Source organism: Bactrocera oleae, chromosome 4 (assembly GCF_042242935.1).
Source record: "Bactrocera oleae isolate idBacOlea1 chromosome 4, idBacOlea1, whole genome shotgun sequence".
Taxonomy (NCBI): Eukaryota; Metazoa; Arthropoda; class Insecta; order Diptera; family Tephritidae; genus Bactrocera; species Bactrocera oleae.
Window position 1 is genome coordinate 4,527,707 of NC_091538.1, and position 7,568 is coordinate 4,535,274.

General features: G+C 34.8%; 1 non-coding gene across 1 annotated transcript; it reads left to right on the forward strand.

Moving 5' to 3' along the window:
• The first annotated feature begins 4,313 nt into the window (after positions 1 to 4,313).
• Positions 4,314 to 4,385, forward strand: TRNAE-UUC (transfer RNA glutamic acid (anticodon UUC)). The gene has a single exon. It is a non-coding gene; the product is annotated as a tRNA-Glu (tRNA).
• Positions 4,386 to 7,568: the final 3,183 nt, after the last annotated feature.

A 7,568-nucleotide genomic window follows, 5' to 3' on the forward strand; every position in this document is an offset into this window, starting at 1 on the left:
TGCACATATGAACCGGTTTACACAGTTCGAAAATCCTCACCATATGTAAGGTATTTGAGGCGTGGTCGTAGTCTGATTTCAAACTGTGTCATAGTTATATAATTCCGTTATTTTTTAATCAAATCGACCGGGTAGTTTATGAGTCATGTAGTGCGTTTTTGAAATAGACGGTGCTACATCTATTGTCTAATTTCGAGTCACAACATTTTCTCATCTTTCTGGCAAAGCTCAATACCATTGCGGCAAAACTGTTTATCTTGTGATGCTATCCAAGAATCAAGCCATTTTTCGATGTCGTGTTGGGAGTGTAACTGCTTCGGAGCCATATAATGTGCCATTGTACGGAACAAATAATATTCGGAAGGTATAGTCGCTTTGATATGGCTTGGCGGGAGACACCCATTGCTGAAGCAAGCTCTTCTAGCGCTTGGCACGAATCCTCAACAAGCAACGTTTCCGAATCATCGTCTTCGAAGTGTTTTGATCTGTCTTCACGCGGACGGTCATTAATATCGAAGTTGCCGTGTTTGAAGCGATGAAACCAGTCACGGCGCATTGTTTCACTTGGTGCAGCACCTCCGTAAACTTTTGGAGTTTCCAATGTGCTTCAGCCGCCGATTTCTTTGATTGAAAGAAGAATATCAACACTTACCGCAAATGACGATTAGTTGCGCACCTAATATTTCTTTTTAATTAAAGCTCTTTACTCATTAAATACCACTCTACTAGTGGTTCAGACTATCAAAAACTCATTAATATTCATAACGAATCTTAAGCAACTATTTTGCGTGATTATTCGTGTTAACTGTACTGCTACGACTTATGATATATGCGCGTCGTAAAACTTCTTTCATTTGCCCCATACTTGCCCATTTCCTTTTGCACTGCTCTTTGAAGTACTAGCATATTTTACACATCCCAAAAAGTTTCGAAGCTTCCTTTACATTATCTGCCATTATTATTTTTTTTTTCTTGTTGGTTTTGCTGTCTTTCATTACTCCGCCACGAGTTCATTCGCTCGATAGCCTTTTGCTCTTTCCACTTGTCATTTCACGCTTGTTTCGCATTATTTTCACATTTCTTTGTGCAACGTTTAAAGCATTGCCTTCACTCCCCATTCATTCAACTGACATTTATGTGCGGTATGTATGTGTGAGTGTTAGCGTGTAAAAGCACAATAACTGACACTTGTTTGAAACAAAGAATGAACATTTCGGAAAATGAATGTTTGGTAAATTTTTCATTTCAATTTTTGCTTCGGTGCGTTTCTTTACACTCCTCACCCGCCACTCCGCTGCCTTCAGTTCTTTCACTCGTTAGCTGCATTATTATGTACGAGTAATATTATTGGCTTTTGTGTAACTGTTGCTATTGGAATTGCAGTTTTGTTGCTGCTGTTGGCGTTGTTGTTGTTCTTTTTCTATTGCTACTGGCAACAAGAGATTTTTTTCCGCCTCAGCAATATCATGCAAATATAAATTCTTTAACTTTGTTAACTTCTATGACACTCTGTTCGTGGTAATGAAAGGCAGTCAGTCTATTTTCATTTTTATTGGAATGTGGCACGTTTTAAATAACTCCGTGCACCGAGAAGCAACAAGCGAGATTGCCGTAACTGAAGTTTCTTTTGCAAAAATGTCATGCTAATTGAAAATGATTCTCAAAGCGCTGCCTTAGGTTGAATTTTACTGAGATGAATTGTTTGAGGATTTTTCAATAAAACTATCTTAGAAGTAAAGAAATCTCTCTTCTCTCTAAATCTTCAAGTGTTTGCAACTAATTATCGGTTATATAACGATTGACCAAAAAATAGTTCATGAAAGTGGTGCAAAAGGTCCAAACATTTATATAAAATCAATATTTTCCCTAACAACCTGCTTTATATAACCGGAATGTTCTCAGATTTAGGTACATCCACAAACTGCTGCCTAGGCGCCTACCACATAGCAGATAACTACTTTTTGAATGAAGATATTTTACGCTAGTACTGGAACAACAACAGCAGGGATCTGTAAGCAACTGTAGACTGTCTGCTAATAAAAATTAGACTCCGATGTAAACTAAAATCCCAAATGAGAAATAAAGTTTATTCAATGAGGATGCAAAACGATGCTTGCAAGACTAATTAATAGACTACTTTTTCACCTTAGCATTAAATATATTTACATATCGTGTGCAGAATTGTAACAATTAAATAATCAATTGGGTTGAGAACTAAGATGCTTTCCGGTGAGCTAATAGAAAATTTGTTTTATCCTTTCAGCTTGCTCATCATGAAATAGCATATTATAGACTAAGGATTCTATATTCTCAGGCAAACCGGTTTACTGCTTCAAATTCGTACCATAAAACAAACATATAATAAGTTTGATGATTCTGCACGCTAGAACAAACTCGAGACGGAATTAACCCTAAAGCCCTTAGAGAAAACATGAAAGAACTTCCAGACTCTGCAGAGGTCAAATTATAGTCAAACTGAATCAAAACTTTAATCCGTTAGAATCGAAATACGCAAAAAGAGCACAATTTATTGACTTCTTATCAAGTTTTTAGATACACCTTTAAGCACATATCTACATACAGAGAGCAGTAGCTGTTTCCAAGCGATTCCTTACTCACTCGACTTGCAGTCGAGCAGTCGAGCAGTCAAACTGTCAATTACGTCCAATATTATCTATAGCAAAGCATTTTCGAAATGAAAAATTCTTCAAATGACAATTACAAGAAACGGTATTACAACAACCATAGCAAATGTAACAAAAAGCTTATGAAGCCAACAAAGTAAATTGCAGTAAAAATTTGTTTTACGGTTAGCCACTGCTTGCGGCAAACAATGATACAATAATTTTTATACTTTCTAGCTGCTTGGCTTTTGCACTTGTTGGTCTAGCAGGGTGTGGGTGTGAACGAAAAAAGCACGAAAGTATATATTTTTTGCAGACGACAACTTCAGCAGCATTCTTTGCATAGTTTTGAGTACAGCAACAATTTTTATGCTATATGTAATATACACTCGTATATATTATATATGGTATGTGTGTGTGTTCGTAAGAGGAATGCAGTAGTTAAAAATGAGAGTACATGTTTACAAGAATTTAGATGAAGAATATATGTACATATGTATATACATATAAATACAAAAAGAGTGCAACAATGCGACGAGGGAGTAAGAATGTCGTTAGGGTCTGTTGAATATAATGAAAATTCTTCAAGCAGCAACTTTTACACTTTAGTGCGTCGGCTAAAGGAAACTATTGTACGAAACTACAGGCATAACAATAGCAACAATATTACAACAACATTCGCAGTGTAATCCTTAAGCGTCGTCAAAATGAAGACAAGTTTGCCGGCATAACAACGGATCAGCTGAGCGGCTAAGGCATGGTGTTCTTACAAATCAGCCAAAGACGAAAAACATAAAAACAAGTAACATGAAAACGTCTTGTAAGTTTTTTGTTATGGCTGCTGTTGCGTGCCTCAGACCATATACATAGCTCACGCTGCAAATACTCGCAGCCACAACTTCCGCTTTCTAAGCTGCTTTTGTTGCGTAACACTCAAGTGAGGAAATTTCGAAAACTTAAACAAAAAACAAAAAAAAACTAATGTCTGGCTTTCGGAAAAAGGAGCAACAATAACAACAACAATGTGTCGACAAAAATGAAGTTCGTAAAAGTCGTAACAAAAAGCCTGCGTTTGCTTCGTTGATTGGCAACACTGGGTGTACGCTGCCGTCACATTGCTAACAATGACAGAACGCGCTAAACAGTCAACAGACGCGTTGCAATGACAACAAACAACCAACAACGAAAGCAACAAATATCAATGGCAACAGCCGCTGCTACTACGTCAAACAATACTTGCAACACTACAAATGTTGTTAGTATGGGAACAACAACAATTGTAGCAATAACTCTAGTAGACAGTGTTGTAGTTTTAATAAAGTCTTGAAATTACGGTAATATGTCAAAAATATTTTATTTACTTGCTAGCGATTAGAAACTATTTTGCAGACGATGTGATATTTATTTGATCACGTGATCATACGAAAGTACAAAAGCGAATCAACTGTTTATCATACACACAAGATCGCAGTAGGTTTGTGACTTTACTGACCATCACTTATTGAAGTCCACAACCAATTTTAATATGGTGTGTATTTCTATTTATAGCAGCCAGGGGTGATTTGTATTTAGTTATGGTCTAAGCGCAAATAAAACGTTTTGATGATTACTCTCCACGCTCTCACGAGAACTGATCGCATTATATTGTGCATATACTCTAATACAGCTTTTGGTAAAACATATAATATATCCCATATGGTCTAGTGGCTAGGATATCTGGCTTTCACCCAGAAGGCCCGGGTTCGATTCCCGGTATGGGAAGATTTTTTTTAACTTTTTTTTATACAGAATTTTGTTTTATAAATTTTTATAATTTTTAGATCTTACATTTCTCTTCTAAAATTTTATAAAATGTGTACTTTTTTGTGTTACTCTAATTAAATTTTAACTTTTTTTGTAAACAAATTTTTTTATATATAAGTTTCAGCTTTGTTTACTTTTAAATTTTTTATTTGTTCTTTACTTTTCTTAAGACTTTTGACATACATTTTTGACATTTTATATTTCTCTACTATTTTGCAATATTTTAAGCAACTTTTTATATGTTTGTTTTTAATTTTTTATTTGTATTTAATTTTTTTTAATTTTATTTTACTTTTACTAAACTAATGATGTATTCGAAGCTTAATTTGTTCACATTTATTTAATTACCTTTTTAACTTTATATATTTTTATCCCACTGTACCGGCATACACTCCACTTCAAACAAAGAAAATCATTTCACGGCTGTCAAATTTTCTATTAAAAACCGTTAGTTGGTTTCGCTGCGTACTGTACGTATATCGTCTGCAAGTCAAAAGTGATTGGCGGGATCTGTCAAAGTAGGTATGGCGCCGCACTAGGGAGGCATTTGAAGAAGTAGTAAGAAAATAATTTGCTGCCGGATGGTAGACTGTTGGAAGGGGTGCTCGAAGGGCTGTCTAAGGTCTGGTGTCACGTCATGAAAGTGCTGGTGTTTCAAACAATTGACTCATTGTGGTATGAGCTTGTTACACAACCGTTACTAAGGCGAAAAAACAATAAACGACGTTGAGGAGAATAAATTAGACGTCTGTAAATGGGAAGTTTAAATGAAGTTGTTTAGTTAAAGGCGAGTAAATGAATTGAATCTGACGCTAACAAAAAGTGTTTCTATTTTAATACTAAATTTTTATTTTATTATTTTTTTTTGTTCGTTTTCTTTTATTATTTGTAAAATATGCAATTTAAATATTGTTGAAATATATAACTATTATTTTTTTTAATTTTCATTAAACTTGACATGAAATTGTATTTGGTTTTTACTTTTAATTACTAAATTTGTAGCAACTTGTGTAAAAGTGAGTAAAAGCAAAAGCAACTAAGCGAACGCAAATAATTAGTAAATGTGATGGCCCACTTTAGTTTGCCGGAAGCCCTTATATACATATGTATGTACATTGCCATATGCACAAGCTGCGAAAGTGTATGCCCTACAGCATGCAACTAAACATATATATTTCACACACTTTACTAATGATAAGTTGGCAAATGTCCTTGTGCACATTAGTCAGTCACTCGTTTGCTCGCTCAGTCACTCAGCCAGTCAGCGATGCCTGCAATGGCACTAAACTTATGATTTATGCGACAATTCGTGAAATTGCCACCAGTGAAGTTGGTTTATTTGTACTTTGCCAAAGCTGAGCGCTCCATATATATAAGTATATACTTCCCGCCAAACAGTTTCACAAGCAATTCAACTTTTACAAAATTGCAATAATGACAAAATTAGATGCTTAAATACACATACAAATGAGATAACTGTACACGCTATAAACTCAAGTGAATTGCGCTCAAAAAGCATGAAATATAGGTCAAGTTTACACATGAGCTTTTGCAAAGTGATTAAAAACTTGCGATACTGTGCTTTATACACAACTCAAAGTATGCCGTAACTGCATCTATGTACCTGTCAGCGTGTTAGGCGCAGCAGGCGATTGCTGGAAAGTTGACGCTAACTACATAACTAGCTAACTAACGCGAAAACTGCTTGCCATGTAGGAAAATTGTTGGGTGTTTTTCAAGTGATGCATGCAGTTCGACAGGGTTATAGCTCTGCAATTGCTATTTAAATATTTTATATAGATAGCTGAGGAGACTCCAAGTAAAATCGATCTACCAAATGCTGCCAAATGGAGATTTTATATTTTCAACATCGGACTATTGAAGATATATAGCTAAACTGCAGTTTAGTAACTTCAGTCGTCGCTTCAGCCACGACTGTTCAATGAACAAACTTATTAAAGACACCTTTAGATACAGGCTTTAAGCGCCAAAATACGAAGTTAGAGCTAACTACGATAATTTTTTTTTATATAATAGAGAGTTTGAGTTCGCGTTCGATTGGTATTTGTACTTTGTAAATGTTAAAGCGACTGCACAAATTGCCTTTCGTGAATACCAAATGGATATGCAGAGCGTATAAACCAAATTGTTTCAAGCTTTTAAATAGAAAAGCATTTAACACTTGAAGTTTATTTACAGGGATCGAACGGTAGATTGGTACTGGATTGGATTAGTAAAAAGCTGGTTTCTATATAAAACTTCATATTTCGCTTTACCGTTTGGTCTTGTCAAACATATGAAAGTGGTCGCGTAAAATATCTTGTGAAATAGTGGCATATAAGTTTTGAAACTTGGTTAACATGCTTATCCAAAAATTTAAAACTGATTTAACCTGCTCTATAAGAGTGTCATTGACTTTATACTGACTTTTTAAATAATATAAAGACATTCATATGTGTTTAACTGAAAAGAGCAGGCTTAGTCCAATTTTTATAAATTGTTCGACTTATAGTTATAATAATTATAAACAATTAAATTTGTTAGTTTATAATAACACTTCCAAATGTTCGAAAACAAATTTAAATTGCGCACCGGTTTATTTTTAGAATTTTTTTAAATGTTTTTAAAGTCTTTGTTTCGCTTCCGCACTCAACTGATGCATATATAAGTATGTATGTTTAGTGTTCACAAACTAAATTTGCCAAAGTTAAATCCAATTTGCCAACAATACCAGCTGTGGTATGGTGCATCAAGAGTGAGCGTATTCATGACCTAAGAGGCATAGGTAGTAATGTAGGTACGTAAATATGTATTTATAAAAGCAAGCACCTTCTAAAACTATGCGAGTTCATTGTGTACAAACGTTGACAAAAATATGGAAGCATATTTCAATATATACATATGTACAATAGAGAGCGCTACCTTTGCCATTGCCTGCTAATTGAGTCGCTGCATAGATATGTGCATATTTATGTAAGTCACAAACTGAAACTTTCACCACAATGTATACCTAAACTTATCCATGCCTCTACATACGCACATATATGAATATGAATTCTGTTATGAGAATGGCAGTAAGTGCAAATAAATACGCTTTAGAAATGAATATGGCAACGTGAGTGTGTGTGTGTGTGTGTCACA